This window comes from Lichenostomus cassidix, chromosome 14 (assembly GCF_008360975.1).
Source record: "Lichenostomus cassidix isolate B80296 chromosome 14, HeHo_3.0, whole genome shotgun sequence".
Classification (NCBI taxonomy): domain Eukaryota; kingdom Metazoa; phylum Chordata; class Aves; order Passeriformes; family Meliphagidae; genus Lichenostomus; species Lichenostomus cassidix.
This window is the reverse complement of record NC_139495.1, coordinates 5885865-5900543: the sequence shown is the minus strand read 5'-3', so window position 1 is coordinate 5900543 and position 14679 is coordinate 5885865. Positions and strand designations below refer to the sequence as shown.

General features: G+C 43.6%; 1 long non-coding RNA gene across 1 annotated transcript; it reads left to right on the top strand.

The window, feature by feature from the left end:
• Window positions 1–354: 354 nt before the first annotated feature.
• On the top strand, window positions 355–5096 carry LOC146430721 (uncharacterized). The gene is made up of 3 exons (XR_014855085.1): window positions 355–534; window positions 1422–1551; window positions 2122–5096. It is a non-coding gene; the product is annotated as an uncharacterized LOC146430721 (long non-coding RNA).
• The last annotated feature ends 9583 nt before the right edge of the window (window positions 5097–14679 follow it).

Here is a 14679-nt window from a genome sequence, read left to right as displayed (position 1 = left end):
TAACCCCTAGCATGCAGCAATGCCCTGATGGTAGAGGGGAGCAGATCTTCCTGCAGGCTGCCCCAGCAGTGGAGGTGGGAATGTGGAAGGAGAACACCAAGGAGGTATCAGGCTAATTTTCCTTTTCCCACTGAGCTGCTCCCGTGTCAGATTTTGATCTGCAGAGCTGTGGTGTAAAGCAGCTGGAGGCAGCAGGGTTTGCCCCTGCTCTGCAGAGCCCTGGGTGTGCGTGCACATGTGAGTAATCCCGCTGGAATCAAGGACTTGAAAGAGGAGCTCACATGAGTAATGTTTTGTAGATACAAGGGCTGGAATCTGGGCCACATGGCTCAGGACAAAGAGACATGTCAGTTCTGCATAAATAACACAGGCATTCTGCTTCCAAACTCCAACCTACTTAGCAAGTGCCAGGGGCACTCTTTCCATCCCACGTCTCGGGAAGCAGGACCAGGACAGCAGGGTGACCTTCACAGGAGGCTGGATGAGCCCCTGGGTGCTCAACCCGGGACTGGGTGCTCCTGGCACCCAGGAGAGGTGGGTGCACTGCAGGGAATGGGATCAGGCAGGGGAGAGCTGGGCTTTGAGCTGTGATCTTGCTGGGAACAAAAGCCTGCTGCAGCCTGCTGGAGGTACCATCTCTGCTGCAGGGGAATTTGGCCCCTAGCAGGAGGAAATAGCCTCTGTTTCTCCTCCAAACACTTCCCCTCTGTACAGCAATCAGCTCCTAAAGCCTCACTGAGACAGGGTCAAAAAACAATCAAAGGAGAGAGGCAGGGTGAGAGACCACCCAGGTCAGGGTGCGTTTGCAGGCATGCATTGCTCCATGCAGGGTAGGACTGCTCTGAGCCACTTCTGGGAGATTTTACCATAGGAATATGACTAACACAACACTTGGCAAAGCAAAGACTAATAGTGTGATTGTTCTGTCGGCTTCTTCCCTTCTTGAGTAATATCGTGCTGAGCAGTGTTCGAGTGAGCGATCTGAAAGGCCTTTTCATTATTGTATCGAAAACTCCTCTGACTGCAGATCTCTTAATCAAAGGACTTTTATGTAAAGTCACATTTTTTCCAAAACCAGAAAAGTTCAGGCTCAGAGCATAAACATTAGACTCATTATTTAGAAATAGCAAGTAAGTCCTTTGGGTTCTGGTATCAGATCAAAGCTAAAAAATTAAATTGCTTCAGAAAAAAAAAATTAGTTCATTTTGGGAATCAGCATATTTCTTGTTTGCTTTTTCATTACAGAGCTAAAAAAAGGAATAGTGAGATTCTGTCAGTGGTTTTCAAGTGTTTTCCAAAACTGGATGGATGCTGCATGCTAAGTACTTCCACAGTCTGTGGAGGCAGAAAATATTTTGTTGACATGACAATAAAAACATTCTGCAGACTTATCGAATTATTTTTCCCATCACCATCCACAGCCACAAGAAAGCAGCATGATCACCACACTGCCATGGAATAGAAACCTGCTCTCAGCTGGCACTGCCTTTGAACTGAAGTACTGGAATCTGCCCTGACACGTGGAGGAAGAGATTTCCATCCGGATTGTGGGTGAGAATTGGGAAGAAGCCTCAGGTCAGCAGTGTCCCCTCACCAACAGATGGCCTGACCATGCTGTCCCAAAGAAATCACTCCTTTTGGGAGTGGTAGCCACTTTGCTAATGGAGGTTTGGGCAAAGATAATTAGTTTATTATTGCTAAGGTGTTTAGCACCACTCTTCTGGTCACCACTGCTGTTTACCTTCCTCCAGCCCCACCTGTACTTCTGTCTCCCCCTTGCTTGTGGCCCCATCTGATTTTTAGGCTGTGGACACACAAGGGGTGGAATTGGCTCTTGGCACAGGTGCAGGATGGAGATGTGGGGTGATGGAGAACCACATCCCACAGATCAGACACCGCCAAGACAGGCACTTTGTCTACCCAAGACAAACCCCACCCCACAAACAGCTGCTGACAGCAGTTCTCACCCTTCTGTTGGTGGATGCTAAGCCCATGGTGTGACTGCCAGGCCGGCCATGGGGTGTTTCAGGAGAGGGGGAGCAAGGGGAGAGGCCAAACTAATATTAGGGATTGTTTTTTTTTTAACCTTCCTGATTTCCTTCCTGGTTTCCTTGTCCCCAGAATCCATTACCTGTTGTGCTCACGAGGCAAACGTGACCAACCTTAATTCCTCCTGATTTTTGTGAACTCTGCAACTGCCTGGGAGAGAGGTGGGACTCTGGAGAAGTACTGCAGAAAGCTGCCTGCTGAGGGCTGAGGAATGGCAGAAATGCCACATGTTTCCTGTTTGTGACACCATGGCTGATGGGAATCATTTAATCACACGGTGGGACGGGTTCACTCCACCTTTACATCAGTCCTTAAGATGTTTCCCTTATCTCTGGCTTTCTGTGGAAGGCTGGGGTTTTCCCTGCCTGGCTCTTTGTCACCTACAGATGGTTTTCAGAGCTTAATCCTTGGGAAATTCGAGTTGTGTCCATGACTCAGCTGCAGTTTCCCTGCTTGGCTGTCACATGGTGTTTCATCTTTTCACTCCTCAGTCCCCATCTGTACAAAGAGGTCAGTAATGAGGGGAAAACAAGCATAGCAGGGCCAGCTACACACAGATCCCCAAGTGTTGAGGGGCCACATAATTTCTTAAATGAATTGGTCACATGATACTCATGACACTCTTTTTTTTTCTTTTTCCTCCTTCACTGGGTAATCGAAACTTCATAGACATTAAGAATCTGAAACATGCGTGACAGTTCTTTATGTACAAACAGCTTTTTCTCTGCAAACTGAGGGGGTTTTGGGGAAGAGAGTCCTTCTGTGAACACTGGAGTGAGCAAACACCTGTTTCCCACAAGGGTTACAATTTCCACAACTGGCACCAACAGTTGATATTCAGGGTATAAATGCAAGTTTTCCATCTCTGCGTCGCAGGATTAGCTGTGTTGTCCCCAGTTAAACCTCCTCACCAAAAATACAGCTAAATCTTTCCAAATAGCCATGCCCTGCTCTGTCTAATAAGTTCTGCCTTCATCTGGCCTAACTTCTGCCCAAGTCTTCGCATTTGCTGTAGGCTCAGCACTTGAAGACCTCAATTATCGCCTAGACCAGGAGGTCTCCAACCAGAGGAGAGTGCAGGTGGATGAGTTGGTCCTCTGGCTCCCATTGAATGGGAGACACACAGCCATGAGATTGGCTCTGTGCCCATGGAAAGGTCCCTGCTGAGGCCAGGCTGTGTAATTTGACCTTGTAAGTTCAGTAACATGGGAACCAATTACACAGAAACCCAAGCTGCAGCAGGCAAGGCTGCACTCTGCTGCTCCTCGGCCAACAACTTGCAGTGAAGGTTGGGATTGAGCTGATGCTGACTTGGCAGCATTGCTGAGTCCTCTGGAATTCGTGTCCTACCTTCAGAAAGGAGGAATAATATATAAAAAAGTCTTCTGGCCACCCCCTTCCACCCTGCCACTCAGCCCTGACCTGTTATTTGGGAAACTGCAACTTGAGAATGGAAAAGATAAATCAGTGTACATTAGAAAAATAACCTGAAACTCTGGCTCAAGGCAGGGAATCAGAGGAGAGCAGACTCCAAACCTTTCTGCTAGTTTAGTAAAATGGTAAGTTATGATCTATTAAGCAGGGAAAAAGAAAAAGACAAGCTCTCCTGCAGGCATTGCTGGGCAATGTGAAGAGACACCTGGGAAGAGACTTTCTGGCAGAAAGAACTGGGCTCAAGGAGGTAGAAGTGGTTCTTTCTCAGATGTATTTCCCTTAACTCCATCCAGCACCATCTGATGGAGCTCACTGCTCACACCACCAGGCTTCCCACCGTGGGGAGATGGTGTTTTACAGACCCTGAACACTCAGAGCTGGCGCTGGAAGCCAAGAGAGCAGCTGGGAAAACACAGCCCAGCCCAGGCAGCTCTGCACAGACACCCCAGATGGGCTCTGGACATGGGGATCCACCCTCCACTGACCCTGCACCCACTCCAGGGACAGCACAGCATCACACCAGGGCAGGAAAGCTGCTTTTGGGGAAGTGGGAATAGCACCAGCACTAATCACTCCCGAAGGAATTGTTCATGGACCTTCAAACACCATCAAAGCCAGAAGCTCAGCGTGTTCATGGCCAAAATCACTCACTCCATTCCCACACTGGGAGGGGGAAGGGTCAGCAGTAAAGAGATGTTATTCTGTGTTTGAAGGAAACACTCAACCAGAGACCTATTTTTCTTTCTATAAGAGAGTAAATTGGCCATAGCTGCAAATGAACTGCAGGGATCCACTGCAGAGCAGGATAAAAAAATTCATTTTATTTCATTGCAATCAGAAATTTCAGAATTTAAGGAATAGGAAGTATTGATTTAAATAATTAAACCATTTTATAATCTTATATTTAAAGATAAATTGTCTGTCTGTAAACATGGGGAAAAAAGGACACTATAAGCTTTTGAGGAGAACATAATTGCCTAAGACTCAGGAAGACTTCTGGTTCTCTGAAACTCTTTGGTCACCTAAACATCTTTTGAACTCTGGCCTGCCTGCCTTTATGCAAGTGACAGAGACATTCTGCTTGTTTTTTGTGCCCAAACTTCACCCTTCAGTGCTCCACTTGCTCCCTGCACACCTTGAGTCCTGGCTGTCATTCTCTGTGTCCTGAGCCCCTCAGAGCAGTTTGATGTCTCTGGGCTACAGTGTCTCTCTCTGTTTCATATCTGAACCTGTCCCTTCCTTTCCATATCTGCACTTATAAAGTATCTCTCCTTTTCTGGTATTACTTACTCCTAATCACTCTGTAATTACATTGTGGAGCCCTGTCAAGCTCCCAGGAACAGAGCTCATATGAAGGATGGAAAAATGGACCTCTATCTCAGGGGAAATTGTGCTGTGGCAGAGATGAGGAAGTTGTTTGATCATTAGTCTTGTCTAGAACAAATTGCACATAATAACCTTTAATATTTTCTATCAGATTTGGTTCCTCACACAGACACAATTTTTTTTTCAAATTAAGCTGTATTTAACTGAATCATCTAAGTACCGCAGAGTCCCCAACATAAGATACTTAAATGTGCATTAAAAAATAAACAAATCACTTGTTCACTGAATGTGGCCCTTGTTTCACTGCCCTTGACACAGGCTTTGGAACTCAAAACTTTTATATTGACTTAAGATAAATGCTGCAAGACCATAAGCAATCCATTGTTCTTAGGGTACCCAATAATCTAGTCCTTTTATTTAAATATGATATAAGTAATCCCAGAGCCAATGAAAGCATGGAATGACTAGGTGCTACGTTCCACAAATACTGTATTGCATAGAAGAGTTTAACTCCTTATCTGAAAAACAGTTGGCTGTGACCATATTAACAATTATATTATCAGTTTTCCTTGGCAACATTTATGTGTCAAAATGTATCATGGGTTTCACAGCTTAGTTCCAGAAATAGGCTGTGATCTGGGTGACATCATACCTCTCTGTAAAACCCTTTTTTTTTTTTTTTTTTTGCTTTTCATCCCTCCATAAACATTTGTTCTCCCAGCCCTACACTGAATCCACTCAGGTCATTAAGGCATAACGAGCTCTTCCCACCGTTCAGCATCACAGCTTGGCAGGAGGGTTGAAAATTTTACCAAAACAGCCCATTTTGTGCTGGAGAACAGGAGACTTCACAGCTCTGCTGTGGCAGAGCAGGAGGAGATCAGAGGCTGCGTTAAAACCATGACCACTGAGTGATGAAGAGGCACCAGAGGCTGTGGGTGACTGCTTGGGGCTGTTGGTTCCCTGAGTGATGTCAAAGGATCAGAATGTGCCAGGACTGGGAGGTTCAACTCCCTCCCTGCATCCCTCCGAACTCACTCCCAATTCCATCCATCCATCCATCCATCCATCCATCCATCCCTCCCAACTCTCTCCATCCATCCCTCTCTCCCTCCATCCATTCCTCCAAATTCCCTCCCTGCATCTCTCCCAACACCCTCCTTCCATCCCTCCCTCCATCCCTCCCAACTGCCTCCTTCCATCCCTCAATCCATCCCTCCCAACTGCTTCCTTCCATCCCTCAATCCATCCCTCCCAACTGCCTCCTTCCATCCCTCAATCCATCCCTCCCAACTTCCTCCACCCCTCCCATCTCCCTCCCTCCATCCCTCCCAACTCCTTCCCTCCATCCCTCCCAACTCCTTCCCTCCATCCCTCCCAACTCCCTCTTTCCATCCCTCCTTCCATCCCTCCCACCTCCCTCCATCCCTCCCAACTCCCTCCTTCCATCCCTCCTTCCATCCCTCCTTCCATTCCTTCTTCCATCCCTCCTTCCATCCCTCCCAACTCCGTCCATTCCACCCAACTCCATCCATCCATCTCTCCCATCTCCCTCCCTCCATCGCTCTGCCCGAGGCACGGAGCAGGGAGAGATGATGAAAAGCCAGGAGCAGGCAGAGCTGAAATCCTCCCCTCTGCAGCCTGACTGGGATTTTTAAATGCTGAGGAACAGGATTCTGACAAAGGGAGCCTTAGAAAGTGGCATTGTGAAACTGCATTGCAAAATTCAATTAAGTGGAGTTGCAAATAGCTACGCAACGATGTTGTGTTGGAGTCTGGGTGCCATTTGGATGATTCATGAACAAACATTGCACTGTCTTTTCAATTTTTTCACAAGTGTATATAAGGACAAAAAATCTAGAATATTTTATAGCAAAAGTAATGAAGGGTGAAGTATAACTAAAAACATGTAATAGCTTGTCATGGTCTGTTCTGTGTCTCCATGAACAAAACCACAGACCAAAACATTTTACTTTATTTTGAAGGACCAGTTTCCCAGGTCTCAACATAATTGGCTTTTACCTTCAAAATCTATGGGGTAAAAAGAGAAATCAACCATACAAAAACAAAAAAAAAAAAGTCGACCACTGAATTGAAAAGTTGTCTTAGAAATCACTCAGGAAAACTAAAACAACTAAGCTAAATTTTGAAATTGAGTGTTTGGACCACATTAAACTCTGGGACAGTGTTACTCAAGTTTTAGCCATTCCAGCTTTGATTTCATTTACTTTGGAAAAGAGTTCAGCAGCAGTGAAATTAAGGCACTTCTGTCAGAAGCTGAAGAGAAGGTTTATAAAGTACTTTAAGATATTTATGGGGTTTTTTGGAAGCTTCTGTGTACTTCTTCACTCAAACAACTCTTCACTGGACAAATAACATCCGAATATTAGGATGTTCCTATCAATTCCTACGGAAGTTTGGAAGTGACACGAAGCCCAAAATAAAGATATATTTCATTTTTTTCTTTCCCTCCAAAAGCCAGAGGCATAATTAAAAAAAAAAAAAAAAAAAAAAAAAGAAGAGAGAGAGAGAGAGAGGAAAAAATGCAGTGGAATTGCAGAACAAACATGATGGCAAAATAACAGAACTATTTTTTAATAAGCTGGGAATTTGCCTCACTATGCAGTTCTTGGAGGAGAGGAAGTTTCTGTGAGCTGGCCAGATTCCCCGTTGCAGACATATGGACACCTGGAAGAAAAGACAAAAGAAAGTTTTATTCTTGTATAATCCTAAGGTTACCTTTTGTGACAAGGATAAGTACTCCTTGTTAAGGAAATCTTGAAAGGTTGCAAAACCTGTAAATTGTAGCTTTTACTGGTTAAATGAGAAAGAAGAATAAACCTGGGATATTTCCTCTTCCTGTGAATGCATAACTCCTTTAACATTGGTGGAGCTACAGAGTTGGAAAGTGGTTTTTGAGAGGATAGTCCAGCTGGTGAAAATAAAATACACTGAGAAAAATGAAGTGGAGATGGGGAGGGAGAGGAAGGGGAAATTCTATAAATAAAACCTATATTTGAGTTAAGCTCTTCTTGATCTTTAATGAGTTATGTTTCCTAAGGGAAGAGAGGAATAAGAGCTGTGATGAGGGAGACAAATACTTGTTGAAAATTCAGGAGATATTTTCCAGGGCCTCAGCCCTGAGGCTGAATGGGAACAGAGCTGGACTCTCCCAAGGGAAAAGACAAGATTAATGAGGAGAACTATAAAATCCAGAAGAGAAGAGAGATGCTGAAGTTCCTCTCACTGAGACTGAGCATGGGATAGAGGAGGATTAGAACCTAAACATTGTTCATGTGTCAACCTTTCTTCAGACCTAAGCTATGGAAATCTTCTTAGCTCTGGGATGATCTTGCTGGTCTTTCTAAACCTTAATTAGTTAGCTCTTAATTCCCCATGATCATTATTTATTGTAATCTATTACAAGGAGCCCAGGAGCAGCTGTGGAGCTGGTGGGAGGGAGCTCTGGAGCACCACAGACTGCTCCAGTGACACAATGCTGTGTCCAGCACAGGAAGAGGCAGCAGCTAATGCAGTTTATTCTGGGCTCTTGTTTAGTAGGAGATGACCTGAATTTTGCCTAAATATTGGCAGTTGGCCTCAGCTGCTTTACAGGGTTCCCTGGTAGCTCTTGCTGGGGACATCTGTGGTGAAAAAGCAGCAGCAGAAGAGCCATCCTGCTTCATCAAATGTTCTCTGAGCTGTGTGTTATTAAACACGTTTAGTGTGTCAGTTGTTTGTTCTTGGGATGCAAAGGGGCATGATAGAGAATCCCCCCTTGATACAGGACTGCTAGAAATGAGCATTCAATGCTAGTCTGAGTTTAACAGGAGCTGAAGTAGGAGAGAGGAGAAATCTCAAACCTTCTTACATCAAAAAGGAAGGAGGGTATCACCTTCCCTTCTCATGCAGAGATTTTCTTAAAAATGAAGCCATTCTCTTTTGAGCAAAGCATGTGCTAATGTGTGTGGAAGTGTGTCACCCAGCTAGATGTCATCCACCAGGTGTGACACTCAATTTTGAAAGGAAATGTGTTTTGCCATCAGGACTTACAGCACTAACATTACCAGTACTCCTTTTCCTGCTCCACGATCTGCAAGTACATCAACTTAAACAGCAAGGCTGCTATTACAAGAGAGCATGTGGTTATCTAAAGGCAATACAAAAGTCTCACAGGCTGCAGGTGTTTTGTTGGAGTGCTTCAGAGGCACTTTTTCATTAGGGGTTGACACAGATGTGTCTGTACATTTCAGGATTCATATTGGGTTACCAAACCTTTTAACATGTGCTTGCTGGGAGGCATTAAAAATATTCCCATCCCCCTTGTGAAGTGCTTGGATGGGCTGTGTGTGTATCCCAGTGCATGTGCAGCTCCTCAGGTGCTGTTTGTGTGCCCTTGTGACCAGATTTAGACTCTTTGTGGATGGCCAAGCCTCTGGCACAGGTAAGGATGGAGAATACAACCACCTAAATGGCATCTTCTAGCATTGGACTTTGTTTCTTACACAGGGCCTGAGGAACAGAGCATCTACCACAAAAATGTATCTCCCTTTGCAATTAGAAACAAATATGTTCATGATATTGCTTAAATATTTGATTAAGGCAGAAATACTGGGAAATCTACAACCCTGAAGGCACCTTCCTCCCCCTGGCACACTGGACACAGATGTTGTGGCAACCAGCAGGACTTCAGGTCCACAGAGTTTGTATTCCCTTGGCCTCAAGATAAAGGTGGAGGTGAATCTGGTCACATTCTGAGTGTTGTGAAAAAGAAGGAGGTGGAGTAAAGTGTTCCCTCTCAGAAGGACCTGCCACACTCAGCTGAACTTGATATAAGACACAACCTTGCTAAATCGTTCATTTCAATAGAAACATCAGATGTCCACCACCATGGAATGGTGATTTCTGCTCACTGAGCCCCCAAGGTTTGCTTCTCTCTGTGCCAGCAGTGAGCTGGGGCACTTCTGCCCACAGATCATTCCCATGCTTGATGTTTTTTTTCCCACCAGCAGCAGGGCTGTGGGGAACAGGTAACAGCACTCCTGCTCTGTCTGGAACATCGCATTTCTGCAGTCACACACATCCTGTCCTTGGCTGTCACAAGCCAACCTGTGTCAAGAAAATGCATTTGTCAAACACATCTGTTGACTTTTCTGAACAAGTTGCACAAGATGCTCACCTCTCCTTTCTAAAAAAAGGATTGTGTTGCAGCCAATACTGCTATCAGAGCTCAGGAACAAATAAACGTGTGGCTCATCTCCAAGGGGCTTTCCCCCCCATTTCCTCACAATTGACAAAGAAGCCAATGTTGTTTAAGCGTAAGACAGGATGACAAATCCATGCATGTGCTCTACTTTGTAGCTGTCTGAGCCTGCTGCTGCAGAGGTGTCTTAAGAATGACGGCATTATTATATATTTCCTGGCACAGACCATCTAAACTGATGCCCATTTTCTTCCATCTGCCCTGGGAACTGCAAGGAAAAGAACACACAATTGTACCCCGGATGGATTAAAACAGGAAGTGTCATCTAAAATGATGGAAAAGCTGTTTGTCAAGCAAAAAAAAATAGACTAAAATAATAATTGAAATCTTAACAGTGGACAGATTTCTGTTGTGGTTCATAAGTGGATGTAAAACTGGAACAATCTCAGAAGAGCAATTGTGTTCTGTTATGTCACAGTGTGGCCCCAATTACTTCAGTTCCTTCAGTGACAATTTTTGGGATATTTACAAGCATAAAATGGTTGGGTAGGGGATTGATTTCTTTTGCAGTTTGAAATACATATCCAGCAGAGGAAATTTGGCCAGGTAGAAAAAACCCAGACAGATGCCCATCAAAGAATCACAGCACAGCCTTAATGTTTGTCAGGATTCACCTAATAGAAAATGACAAATTAACCTAATCCATCTCCTCGGGGAACCTGTTGGGCTTTTAGGCAAAGGAAACTAAGCCGTGCCATGCAGGGATCCCACAGTTTGCTGCAGCCAGAAGGAGCTCCTCTGCCTTGTTAGCTGCTCTCATATGTCTGAAATTTGCCATTTCTAGGGAGTTAGGCTTGGAAGGAGTTTGCTGTGGAAGCTGCTACTGGGAAGATCTGATAAGAGGGAGAGACAAACCAGAGCCAGCTAACAGCTCTCTTCCTCCTCCTGGTCCTGCCACTCACCTCTGGCTGCTCTTCCCCCACCTTGTGCATAAGGATGGAAAAATATGGATTTGCAGTTCTTTGGAAACTCCTTGTAACCTCTGACATTACTGCCAACTTCTCATCTGTTAGAAGCCCACTTAAATTACAATAAAACAGTCCCAAAGTCCTCCCTTCTTCCTCCTGTTTCCTGTCACTAGAATTAAGCTCTGCCCTGACTTCCATAAGAAGTGTGAGTTTCTGAGCTACCAGCATGTCAAGCAATTCCTCCTGGGAGATCCATGAGGGAATGAGGAACAGCAGCACTGGAATGAGGAACAGCAGCACTGAGGGAGCTGGGGAAGAGTTTGCAGCTGGCAGGAAGGTCTGATGGCATAATCTCTGAACTTTGATGGTCAAGACTAGAGTGTGTCCTTGGGTGTCTCTGTGAAATGGAACCAACTGGACACAGCCCTGGCCAGTCTATTTTAGCTGACCCTGCTAGAGACTGGGCTGGACATGGTGACCTCCAGAGCTCCCTTCCAACCTCAACCTTTCTGTAATTTTGTGATTCCACTGGTGAACTTTGTTTTGTCCAATTTATGCAGTTTCTCCTTGCTTTAGTATCCCATGGCTGTAGGCCCCATTTTCCACACTTAGTTATCCATTTTATGTATTAGGGGAAAAAAAGACCTCCCTGCCTCACACACATCTTCTGCTGAGACTTGCCCTGAACACCTCTTACCTTGACAGACATGTAAATCTGATGGCACTCTCCATTTGGCTCATTTTTTGGCTTGGGGGTGAGGGTTTGAGGGGAGATGGGGGACTGGGGACTGCAATAGCTTATCTATTTTGCTTCCTGGGGTTAAATATATTGCTTTCTCTTGGTTTAGACTGGCAATTTTCCCACTGACACCCTGGGTGGTAACATGGCCATGCTGAATTCAAAGTCCCTCTTGGGCTCACTGGAGACAGAATCTCAGTCTTCTGTCACGTTGCCCCAGGTCAGCTCTAACATTTAGGACTTTTGAAAATGACATGTAGGTCCCCTGAAGCTCCTCTTCCCACTGAAATGACTGATTCAGAAAGATCTGGTCTTTGACTCCTGGAAAATTATTGTCTGTTCAGAGGGATGAATATTCTAACAACTGACAATTTCGTTAGGTGATCTGATCTCCTCTATGACTCACCCAATGTCATTTAACTAGAGTTCTCTAACTCCTTGATTAAGAAATGTCTTATCTGTAGGCATCTAGTCACCATCTGAAGACTTCAGGAGACAGACAGATAAAAAACACTCCTTCATCTCTTCGCTGTATTTCTTTCTTAGACTTCAGTCTGTTACATCCTCTTTACAACCTGTCAATGAATTCAGGAATAGGAGGATATGAAATAACAGGGAGAGCTTGGTGCTTTGGAATCAGAGTGAATGGTATCCCTCAGAGTTAGGGGCATGTGAACCTTATCAATATGCATTAGTGTTTTTAATTTGGGGAGAGAATTTCCATGGGGTCATTTGGGAAAATAAACAAACGTGCTTTCACATAGCTGAGATTTTGAGTTTGTTTTTCAGTTATCAAAACATGCCAGCCAGCTGAGAGACTAATGAGAATTCCACCCACCGAAACCAAATTATGTTTATAATGAGTAGAAATTGTTGAAAATTCTGAGTTTTGAGTGCCTGATGAAAGTGTGTCGATCACTGCATTTTTCAAACGGGAAAGAATAGATTGGGGTTTAAAGTTTTTTTCAAGGACTCTTTTCCATACCAATTTTCTGTGTAATTAATAACATGTTGCTCATTTCTTAAGTACAGAGATCTTCACAAAAGCTGTGGTTGATCCTGAAGTAGGATATGGTTCATGTAAATGTAACACCCAGAGAAAGAAAGCCATAAATCAGACAGTCTAGTTTATGATCATAAAAAGTTATTACCTTTGCACTAATGCTCTGTTTTCTAGAAGGAAAAAAAAAAGAAGCTAATTTATAAAATACAACAAAATAAATTTACTTCAAAATGAGTTGGTTGCAACTTGTGCACCCATCCAAATTCCACTAGCATTTGGCTATTTTAGTGTAAAAATATATAATTTTTTTCCTCCTGTCAAGTCATATGTTAAGATCATTGGAAAGATATGGAAAAGGTCAGTAAGGATCAATATTTGAGAGGGACAGATTGCTCATTAATGAGTGCAGTAGACTGATCACCACAGAAAGAATAAAATTTAGTGATTGTATCTGAGAAGTATGAATGTTTTTCTTGTCAAATGTCATTCCCTTTAGAACTTGGCAATAGTAACTTACTGCAATTTTCTTTCAAGTGAATTTCAGCTGGGCTGTGACTCTGTGTGTAATCTTTTTCTCATGATGGTAGTAAAATTTGACATCTCAACTGTATATTTATAATGGAAATAAACTTCATGGTGAGTCCCCAAAGGGATCTGATCTAAATCTTATTGAATGAAAAATGGAAAGGCTCCCATTGACTTCTCTGATCTTTGGTCAAACTCTTGTAGCTGTAGAATTCTCTCACTTTCCCCCTTTATGCTTTGCTTTTGGAAACCACACGTATTTTAAATCTGTGTATTCCAGTCATCTCTTGTTTTGTTCCCATTGTCTCACAGAGTATTAGAGGTGCACTTGCAGTGTAAAACTGAAAAATTCTCATCTTGTTTCAGTGCTGTTTTCTTGGCAGCAGAGTGCACAAGTATGACAGGGCTAAAATCCCAAGTTTACATTGGGCTGCACGGAGCAAATTTTGCAGGAAGGTAACTGCTGACTTCTGTAACATCATGACCAATTCCAGGGGGGTAGAATTTGGCCCCATTTCTGCAAAATAACTGTGGCTTTCCCTAGCAGTCTGATCACATCATAATTCACTTTAATGCTCATGTATACTAGCCCAAGGGCTTATATAATTATTATGCCTGTCTCATCATGAAAGATGGATAACTCACACCTGAATACAAGAGTAGGAACTTGTTGTTTTGTTTAGTTTTTAAATATTTTAAAATCATTATTAAATGAGCAAATTACACATGCCCTGCAGAAGAGGGTACAAGTCAAAGTACTCTCTGGGTACTTTTTATACTCCTGCTATGGATTTGGAAGAGTGACATTTCATTAGAAGGAAACAGTGATTAATGGGATTGTGATGAATTTATCTGAATATAATGCAGGGAGTCAAAAACAAAGAGAAATTCATTGGACACAAACTGTATTCCAGTGGGATTTCCGAATATTTCATAGATAATTAATGCTTTAGCATAAGCCACAGGATGTCATATTCATGAGGGACTCTAATTATGCAGACATGTGTCAGGAGTGTTATTTACATAAAGATTTCTGAATAACCCAGATGATCATTTCTAGTTGAGATAAAGTCCCAGAAGGTGGATCTCCCTTGACTGGAGAAGCAGAGATTCCCACATTAGCCAAGCATGCAACACACATGAAAGCAACAAAAATCAAGTAGTCTATGAAGTGTCAGGGAGATGAAGATATTTAAACTCTAGGGAAGTGGGTAAAAAGGATCTCTTTCACTTCCACAGCCTTATACCAAGTTATCTGGAGGTTTGCAAATGGGAGTATTAAAACCCTGGACTGTGTTAAAATGAAGAAGATGCTACAGATATGGGATAAGCCAAGATTCCTCAGAAGGAAATGTGCCATGCTGATGGAAAAACACTTAAAGGCACTGAGCAAGTTGTTTCCAGTCACTCTACATAAATTCCACTGTTCCCT